Source organism: Balaenoptera musculus, chromosome 4 (genome assembly GCF_009873245.2).
Source record: "Balaenoptera musculus isolate JJ_BM4_2016_0621 chromosome 4, mBalMus1.pri.v3, whole genome shotgun sequence".
Taxonomy (NCBI): Eukaryota; Metazoa; Chordata; class Mammalia; order Artiodactyla; family Balaenopteridae; genus Balaenoptera; species Balaenoptera musculus.
The window spans coordinates 20,852,547-20,862,480 of NC_045788.1; the positions used below are offsets into that span (position 1 = coordinate 20,852,547).

At 40.2% G+C, this 9,934-nt stretch overlaps 1 pseudogene; it reads right to left on the reverse strand.

The window, feature by feature from the left end:
- Nucleotides 1-383: 383 nt before the first annotated feature.
- LOC118894524 lies at nucleotides 384-858 on the reverse strand (annotated as a pseudogene).
- Nucleotides 859-9,934: the final 9,076 nt, after the last annotated feature.

Below are 9,934 nucleotides of genomic sequence, written 5' to 3' on the forward strand. Positions count from 1 at the left end.
CTCTGGTAAAATGGTCTATATTTATATATTCTCATATTTATATTCTATTTATGTATTCTATTTTATATATATTCTTGAACATAATATAGTTATTTTAAAGTTATCAGTAACTTCAATATCTAGCTCACCTGTGGGCCTATTGATACTGACTATTTTTCTCTTGGATTTCACTGATTTGGTCTTGTTTCCTGACATGATTGGTAATTTTCTTTATCTAATTCTGGACATTGTGTTTAAAAAGTTTTAGAGACTTGATGTTTTCTTCCTCAGAGAAGAATATGTATTTGTCATCATCTTCTTCTTCCTTCTTCTTTTTTTTTAACCTTTAATGAGAAAAAATATATATATTGATATTGAGCTCAAGAAAATGTGTGTTCGGTGTGTCACTGGGTCAAGGACTGGGGATGAACATGATCCAACCAGAACACAAGATACATATAAACAAAGATACACATGGTCACAGAATGAAAACCCGGGGCCTGGTATAGCTGAGTCTCAGTTTTCTCATCACTTAGCATCATATTGAGGATCCTGCCACTGATAGGGAACAGACGCCCAGGCTCTGGACATGGCAGAGTTCCCTCCAACACATTTGTAGTTGGTGGTGTATCTTTCTCAGAAATTTCTCATCCTACTCACACTGTGGATTGGCCCTTTGGACGCCTCAGCCAGATGCGGGGTGTTGGCCACATCCAGAAGGGTCGCCCACTCCAACTTGGGTATCATATGCGCCACAAAGCCAGGGTTGAGCTCCTCAGGGATGGTACGGACCTTGGTGGCCTGGAGGTGGGGAGAGAAGCCACGGGGCCCTGCCCTCCACACATGTGAGCTCAGCAGGTTATGGGGTAGCAGCTCCATGTTGCCACCACTTTCTCTCGCCAGGCTAGAACCAGAAAGAGAATAAAGCTTCTTGTAAGCAGATAGGATATGGCAAGATCACCTTGACTGAGGGGAGGCTTTTCTGCTTCTGATTTGCCCTTACTCCTAAGACATAGCTTTTCTAGGGTCTCACCTGAAGCCCTGAGTGTTTACCAGGGCCTCGCTCACGGCAGGCCCCAAACTTCAATTTTGGTTTGAAGGTCTTGCCAGCCCCATGAGTCTACAACAGTCCATATTTAGATTTTTACTGTCTTGGCAACTCCTTTCCACTTGGTTTCACTGTGTCTCATCCAAATGTAGCTTGGAAATCAAAATGACTCAAGGGAAAATTCAGGTTCAATGTTAGCTTTCTCTGTCTGTGGTTCTTCTTTTTCCAGGGTCTTGGGGTTCACGTCTTGGTTTCTTTGTAGTTTGAACTGCAAATTGTGTCTGTCCAGCCCAGTGAGACTACTGGATGCTTTAGAACACTGTTTTTGTTTTTTTCTGCCTCTATGCTCCCAGCCAGGAATTGATAAATGATTCAAGGAGAAAAACCCTGTTGAATGCAGGGCTCACCACAAAGCATTTCCCTCAAATCTTGTATACTTTGTTTACTCTCTGATGCCATCAAACAGCTGTTTTTGGATTGTTATCTTACAGTTTTTCTTTTATATATATACATATATATATATTTATTTATTTTGGGCTGTGTTGGGTCTTCAGTGCTGCACGCGGGCTTTCTCTAGTTGCGGTAAGCGGGGTCTACTCTTCGTTGCGGTGCGCGGGCTTCTCATTGCGATGGCTTCTCTTGTTGCGGAGCACAGGCTCTAGGTGCGCAGGCTCAGTAGTTGTGGCTCACGGGCTTAGTTGCTCCTCGGCATGTGGGATCTTCCCGGACCAGGGTTCGAACCCGTCTGTGTCCCCTACATTGGCAGGCGGATTCTTAACGACTGCGCCACCAGGGAAGTCCTCTTACAGTTTTTCTTAGCCAGAGAATTAGTCTGATACAATCTACTTCATCTTAACTAGAAGTATAGGCCTAGACTTAAATTTAATATATTTCTTAAATGCATATAAACATAAAGCTAGATGCAAACTCTTATAGCAATAGGCTATACAAACAAAAATCAAAACAAATTAAGAAATTTAAACCAATTAAAAAAATTTGGTTAACAAATTCAACCAATTTTTAAAATTGGTTAAAAACCAGTAACATTAATTATTGTTAATTTAATATGATGAGTGATGGATTAAGATATATGACTACCTCCGAATGTCAGGTTTTTAATTGTGCTGTGTGATGATTCAATTCTCTTCTTCTCTTCTAACAAGTAAATAACTTAAACTCCACTTTATACCATGCGCTGTGCCATTATTTGGACTTCACTTTGCATAAACATTACATTTATGCATAGATTCAAATATGTTCTTTTCTCTTTGGCTCTGAGCTCTTAGAATAGTGTTCTTTGGCACTAACACAACTGTAGAAACGAACACAACGTGGGCACTGAAATGGCAGCCCTTGCATCTGGGTGGTCATCTTGATATTTCATGATGTACTTATGTTAATGTTCTTACATGATCATTCAGATGAAAACACAAATTTGAAAAATTACCCTTGTTTGTTGAGGATTTGAAGACTCTATGAACATGACCGTGGACTCCAGTTCTTGAAACTTCTCAACGATGGGTCCTAATTCTCCTACCTTGTTCTTCTCAGTCTTTTCACACTCACAAGTGAGAAATGCACCGGGCCCACCAGCCCTCCCTGAAATCTCCAGCATCCTGTCAAGCCCTCTGCACTCATGGAAACCTTCCCCATCCCCAGCCCTTGGCCAGCACCCATGGCTCCTCCTTCTTAGTAATAAGGAGCAAGTGACTGAGGCACTGAGTTTCTCTTCCAGAGAAAACCTGGGAGACAGGAATCTCCAGTGAGACATGTATAGCCTCAGTCTTACCTATTAATAGGTGTGTATTTGTGTGTGTGTCTGAGAGAGAGAGAGTTTGTTATGGGCTGCCTTTTGTCCTTCAAATTTTGTATGTTGAAGTCCTAACCCCCAGCACCACAGAATGTGACTGTATTTGGACATAGGGTCTTTAGAGAGGTGAATAAGTTCAATGAGGTCACTGGGATGGGCCAGTTCCCAGTGTGATTGGTTTAATGACCTTATAAGAAGACACTGGGACACAGACACACAAAGGGAAGACCATGTGAAGACACTGGGAGAAGACAGTCATCTTCAAGCCAAGGAGAGAGGCCTCAGAAGAAACAACCCTGCTGACACCTTGATCTTGGACTTTCAGCCCCCGGAACTGTGAAAAAATTACTTTCTGTTGTTTAAGCCAATTAGTCCGTGGCACTTTGTTATGGCAGCCCTAGAGAGAAAGAGTGGGGTGGGGGCAGGGGGAGAGGGGGGAGAAATAAAATGAAAGAGGAGACAGGCTCGGGGTCTGGTCAGCATGGCAACATGACCCTGGGGGCTGATGTGTGCAGAGAGCAGGGGGCAAGGCTGAGGTGCATCCCAGACTGTCTGCTTCCCACTCAGTAAGGGTCCGTACTTTCAGGCAAGACACTGCCTGGAGATTCAGGCTTTTATCCTGAGATCTGTTTCACCACAGCAGCTAGAGACGGTGGCAACCTTGCTTTTCCTTAGTCCATGGGCTGCTTTCTGAGCTGGCTGACCATGGGATTGAATAGATAGGAAGGCAAAGCCACAAACCCATAACCGAGAGCGAGAAGGATACCAGGAGGCTGGGGAAAACAGAATTGACCCAGATCTATGTGAATTTTAAAAATCTTACACACACACACACACACACACACACACACACTCACACCTATTAAAGCAAAGTTTCCACAGCTGACAATCAGTGTGAGGTCATGGAAAAGACAGAGTCATAAACTTAGAGTCAAAGAGACTTGAATTTAAATTCCAGCTCTGCCACTGACTTGTGCATAACCCTGGACAAGACACTTAAACTCTCTGAACCTGTGCTTTTGAATTTGTAAAATGGAGATCCTGACACCTCTCTAATGACATAATCCAAAAATTAAATGAGAAAAGTACGTGGCGAGAGGCTTAGCCTAGTGTCTGGCACATAGTAGGAACTCAGCTGATGTAGAAATAAAGCCTTTCCTTCCACGATCCTTAATGTAGAGTCCTTAATGTTTAGCAGCCCCTGTAAAGTGTAAATAAAAGGCACCTGAGGAAGGTGTGGAGCGCTGGGATTGTATACCAGCCGCTCCAGTGAGCGGAAGCAGAGGCCAGTGCGCGGGGAAGCAGATGGGGTCTGAGGATGTGGGGATACTTCATCATCAGAGCAGCTCCTAATGGCTTTGCAGCCCAGAGACTGAGATAAGGCCAAGTAGACCCTTTCCACCCCTGCAGAAACGCCCCAGTGTAGGCGGGAAATGGAGGGAGATGAGGGGGTCAGGTGTGGGCACCTGGGCAGCTGAAGGAGAAACGCCTGGCTGAGGCACTAAAGTGGGCTCAAAGGGCAAGCATCCTGTAGGGGAGGGGGCATGATCTGGGGGAGCAGGCAGTGTTCTTCTGGTTTCTGAGAGCTGGCCACCAAGGGAAACGGTGCAACCAAAGGAGACAGAGGCAGAAACCAGGCAAAGTTTCTCTGTCTTAATTATCATTTCTCACCAGAGAAGAGCACACATAAAAATTCACCCCGGGGAAAAACCTATGCAGGCAAAACCACCCAAGGCTTGACTGCCACAGCAGTGCTTTCAGTGGAAGAAAAAGTGAATAGTCCCCGAGGTATGATAGACCCTTACATACATTTACCATCTTCTTTAAATGCCTGTTCTACATGAGACAGGCTGAAAGAGTAAAGTCACCTCAACGAGGCCACAGGTGGCAGAATCTAACGTGGGAAAAGCTCCAACTTATGAATGGGAATCCTTATACAGAAAATTTATTTGCTGTTTGTCTGAAATTCAAATTTAATTGGGTGTACTGTAGTTTTGTTTGCTAAAGCTGGCAACCGTACTAAAATGACACAACAAATAAGTGGCAGAGCCAGGATTAATAAACAGCCTCCACTGCACTGTGAATTATAAACGTGCTGAGTTTTTTTTTTTTTTTTTTTTGTAAGGTACAGGAAATATTCTGGGTTTGCTTTTGTTTTTATTGAGGTAACATTGATTTATAACCTTATATAAGTTTCATATGTACAACATTATATTTCTGCTTCTGCATAAAAGCATTTTTTTAGAGACATATCTTTGGTGACAACTTTTTCTGTTTTTTTGGACTGTTTAGGTTTTCTACTTTTTGAGTCAGTTTTGGTAATTCTTAAGAATTTTTCTTAAGAAAAATATTTTCACCTTTAGATTTCTAAGTAATTATAGTGCATTGTCTAAACATTTTAAAACCTTCTTATTGTTTGTAATTTTATCTTTTTTTGGTCATTCCTGATGGATTTACTGCTTTTTCTCTTGTCAAGGGCATAACCTCTCCATTTTCTGAAACTCTTTCCCAAGAACAAACTTTTTATTTTATTATTTTTGACCATAGGGTTTTCTTTTTTTTTCTGTTTCAACAATTTCTGTTTTCAATTTTATTTCCTTCTATCTCATTTTGTTTTATTCTGGGTTGTTTTTATTTTCTTGAATTAGATGTTTAATTCATTATTTAAAAATTTCCTTGTTTCCTAAAACATAACATTAAGGTTACACATTTTCTACTAAATATCACTATTTGGCTGATTCCCATAAGTTTTTAACATGTAATTTTTCTCATGTTTTTCTAATTAAAATTCCAGTTTTGATTTCTTCTTTAATTCAAGATGATTGAGAAAAGAGGCTTCAAAATTTCCAAGTGGATTTTTGTTTGTTTACTTTTTATGGGCTAAGTTTTTCTTGACATCTTCTAGTTTTATTTTATGATTTCTATTTGTTTTGTAAGTAGCTGATGTTTACCTTGTGTCCTAATATATAAGCAAAGTTCTAAGGTGTTTGAAAAGAATGTACATTTTCTATTTGTTGAGTATAAATTTCATGTCTCTTTGTGTATTAAGTCATTTGTTAATTGTTATTCAAGTCCTCTACAGGTTTATTTCATATTTATCTACTAGATTTTATAAGTTCTGAGAGAAGTGTATTAAGGTGTATTAGAGTTTCTTAATGTGACTGTGGATTTGCCTCTCCATTGTATTTCTGGGAGTCAGTGCTTTATATATTTTAAAGTTATGTTATTGGTGCATTAAAGCTTTTTGTCTGTAGAACATCTTTGTGGATTTCACCTTTTATGATTAAAATATACCTATATTGTTTTACAATACTTTTAGCCTCAAAATCCACTTTATGTGATGTAAATATTGCCATCCCCATTTTCTATTTGTTTGCACTTGCCACCCCTCTTTTCAAGATTTCTCTGCCTTTTTTAGGTGTATGCATAGAACATAAAATTAGAATTTGTTTTTTCACCCAATCTTAGAGTTTTTGTTGTTTTTTAAAAAACAGCTTTATTGAAGTATAATTGATTTACAATAAATTATACATATTTAAAATGCACAATTGTACACCCATGAAATAATCACCACAGTAATTGTTTTTAATGACTGCCTAATGATTTTTTATCACTATTTTTAACAGGGACATTAAATACACTGCCCATAATTGAAAAAGGACATGTTTGGCCTTATTTTATCTTATTGTGTGCTTTTTGTGCTAGTATATATTTTTTGTTCCTGTTTTGTTTTTTTTTTTCCCTAACCAATTTTTACTTCATTGATACACCTTTTTTTCAGTTACTATTTTGGCTTCTGGCGATTTGGATGACTTTCTAGATGTTTCATTTTTTATTGGGTATATACATATATTTTTGAAGAGTATATTCAAATCTGTATTTCTCTATCAATATACTAACCATCCCAGTTTCCCAAGAGAAGACTTTTTAGTAGTTGCATTCAATTCAATTCCAGCCGCACATCCCACATCAAAATGAAGCTCTTAGTATGTGTCTCCTTCATCATTGTCTCTGTTTCCCGCCCCCCACCAACTCCTGGGTTTTCTTGGGATCCTTTGGAATTTTGATTCCCAGATTTGTTTTTTCATTTTGATAGAATATCCTACATCTTTTAATCCCTTACATTCATCTATCCTGATTTAGCCATAACTGTTACTTACTCAGTCCTCTTAGTTGCTGTCCTAACCCCTTGTCTGTCCCTCACTCATTGATGCTTTTGGTACCTGGCTTACTGATCCCCCTTCTCTACTCCCATCATCATTCTGAGGGCTTCATCACCCACGTTGGTGACCCAGCCAACACTCTCTGAGTCCCATGCCCTCCTCTCCTCCAATGGAATGTTCTCAGATGCCACCACAGTCACTCCCTTAGGTGCCCATTCCCCAGACTCTGTCATCATCAATAACTGAACTCTGTCTGCCATTGTGATGTCATCCCCCCCTTTCACCCCACCTCCCCAGCTCCCTTGTCTGGTTCTCCTGCTCAAACACTCCCCTTTCTGATCTCACCAGTCTTTACTCTGCACGACCCTCTCCTATCCTTCTTTCCCTCCTCATCCAGCTTGGATTCCATGATCCAGCCCTATAGCCCCCTTGCAAATCCTTTTAATTCACTTGACCTTTGCACCTTATAGTGAGTTGACTAGTGGTCCCCCGCAAAGGAACACCTACTTGGAATCTTTAAATGTGACCTTATTTGGAAAAAGGGAGATTTACTGATGTAATTAAGGATCTTGAAATGAGATCATCCTGGATTAAGACAGGTTCTAAATCAAATGATAGATGCCATTTACAAGAGAAGAGGAAACAGACACAGAAAAACACAGAGTTAGGAGATAGGGGCAGAAATTGGAGTGATGTGTCTACAAGCCTAAGAAAACCAAGAATTGCCAAGGATTGCAGGTAGCTGCCATAAACTAGGTTAGAGGCATAGAGTAAATTTTCCTTCAGGGCCTCCAGAAGGATGCAACCTTGCCCACACCTTGATTTCAGACCTCTAGACTCTGGAACTGTGAAAGAATAAATTTCTGTTGCTTTAAGCCACCGTATTGTTACGGCAGCGCTAGGAAACTTATGCATTCTGCTTAAATACTTGATTGGAAAAACCCTGAATTGCTTAAAACCGATGATCTGCTTATTCCTCACTTATACCAGTGCAGCCGAACATTGCTGGGAAAAATCTCACCAAGTTCCTGTGAATCTGCACTTTGCAAGACTTTCTCCTACCTCAGTCTTCACTGCCAGCTCCTCCTTGCCAACCAGAACTCTAAATGCCAGACTCTTCTCTACCAACAGTCTCCCTAAGAGGTCCCAGTCACAGCCTTCAGAAAGAGAGACACAGATGTTTCTCATTTACTGTGTGAAACGCAAGATTCATATATCTCACACATCACTTGGATGTCTAATAGACACCTCAGATTTAACAGGAACAAACGGAAATCTGAATTTCCCATTCCTCAAATTTTCTTTCTACTGTAATTGCCCACATCTCTGTAAATTACCTCAAACTCAGGAATCATCCCTTATTCCTCTTTCTCACATATCTTGCATCCAAATTATCAACTTTAGCTCCAAAATTTCTCTTAATTGAATCACATCATGGCATCTCAATTTCTAAAGCTCCACTCCAAGCCACAGTGATCTCTCTCCAAGACTATGGCAATGGCCTCTTGATTGATCCCTGACCTTAGAACCAAGAATCTAAATTTGATTGTGTCACTTCCTTCCTGAACTTCTTCCCCTTCCCAGTCCCATTATACCTCTGGCCCTTCTCATTACACTTGGAGAGAAGATTAAACCCTGTACTATGGTCCCACAAGATCCTGCCTGCCTGTGGCGGTCACAGTGTGCTAACCGCTAAAACAAATTTACCCAATACTCAACAATGGCACAAACCATGGAGACATTTGTTTCTTGCTCACATACCAGCACTGATTGGTAAAGTTCAGGGATACAGGCTGCTGTCATCTTCAACTTGTGTTTCTCTTTCAAAGTCACCCCAGGGGTCATTTTCATTCTAACTAGCTGGAGGAGGGGAAAAAGCAGGGAGGAGTGCATATGGGTGGATTTTATGAGGCAGAATCGAATAGCACTTCTGTTCATATTGTGCTTGCTGGAAACTCTCGTGATCACACACAATTTTTCGGGAGATTGGAGGATTGATCTAACGGCGTTTCCTGGAATAAGAAGAACCTAGATTTCAGTGAGTTGGTGGTGGTCTCTGCTAACTTCCTCCCTGACCTTCGCTTCCTCCATTCCGGTCCGTGTACCCAATGCCCAGCCACCCATTCTTTCCGAATGAGCAGAACATGCTATGGTTATTTTCTTCACAGAGACTGTGTTTCTTCTGCTCAGAATGCTCTTCTTCTATAAGTATGCAAGGTTGCCTCCTCCTTAAATTCAGTTCTCAACTCAAATGTCATCCCCAAGTCTGCCAAAGCAGAACCAACATGTCAGTTCCTTGTCCTCCAGATCACTCCACCAAATCTTCACAACACTGAGTACCTGAATAGGAGCTTCTGGAGGGCAGGGCTCTGTCTTGCTCCCCACTCTATCCTGGAACAGAATGGGGACTTAACATTTCTTTCTTTTTTTTTTTTTTTTTTACTAATTCCTACTCTTTGAATATTTTATGCTGAGATTTTTTCTAATTTTTTAAAATATTAGAGTACTCCCTTAAGTAATTTACTTAGAAATATACTTGGGTGGCATTCATTATGAGTCTTCTTGAGCTGAAAAACAATCTTTCTCTTCCCATATGAATATTTTATTGGACAGTGTAAGATTCTTGGATCACAATACTTTTCTTGAAAAACTAAATATATATTGTTCCACTATCTTCTAGTGTCCAAAGTTGCAGATGAGAAATCTGTTGTGCTCTGATTCTCTTGCAGTTGAAGCTTCTTGCCATGTTTGGAAGCCTGTAAGCAAATCTCTTTATCCTCAAAGTTTAGAAATTTTCTCAAATGTATATCCTTTTTTTCATTATTCCTGTTTAAAAATTTATGTCTTTTTCAACTCAGAGTTTTTCCATTTTTTTTTTTTAAACATTTTTGCTTCTCCTAGGTCTGTTCATTTATCTCTTTCTGAAACTGTGTA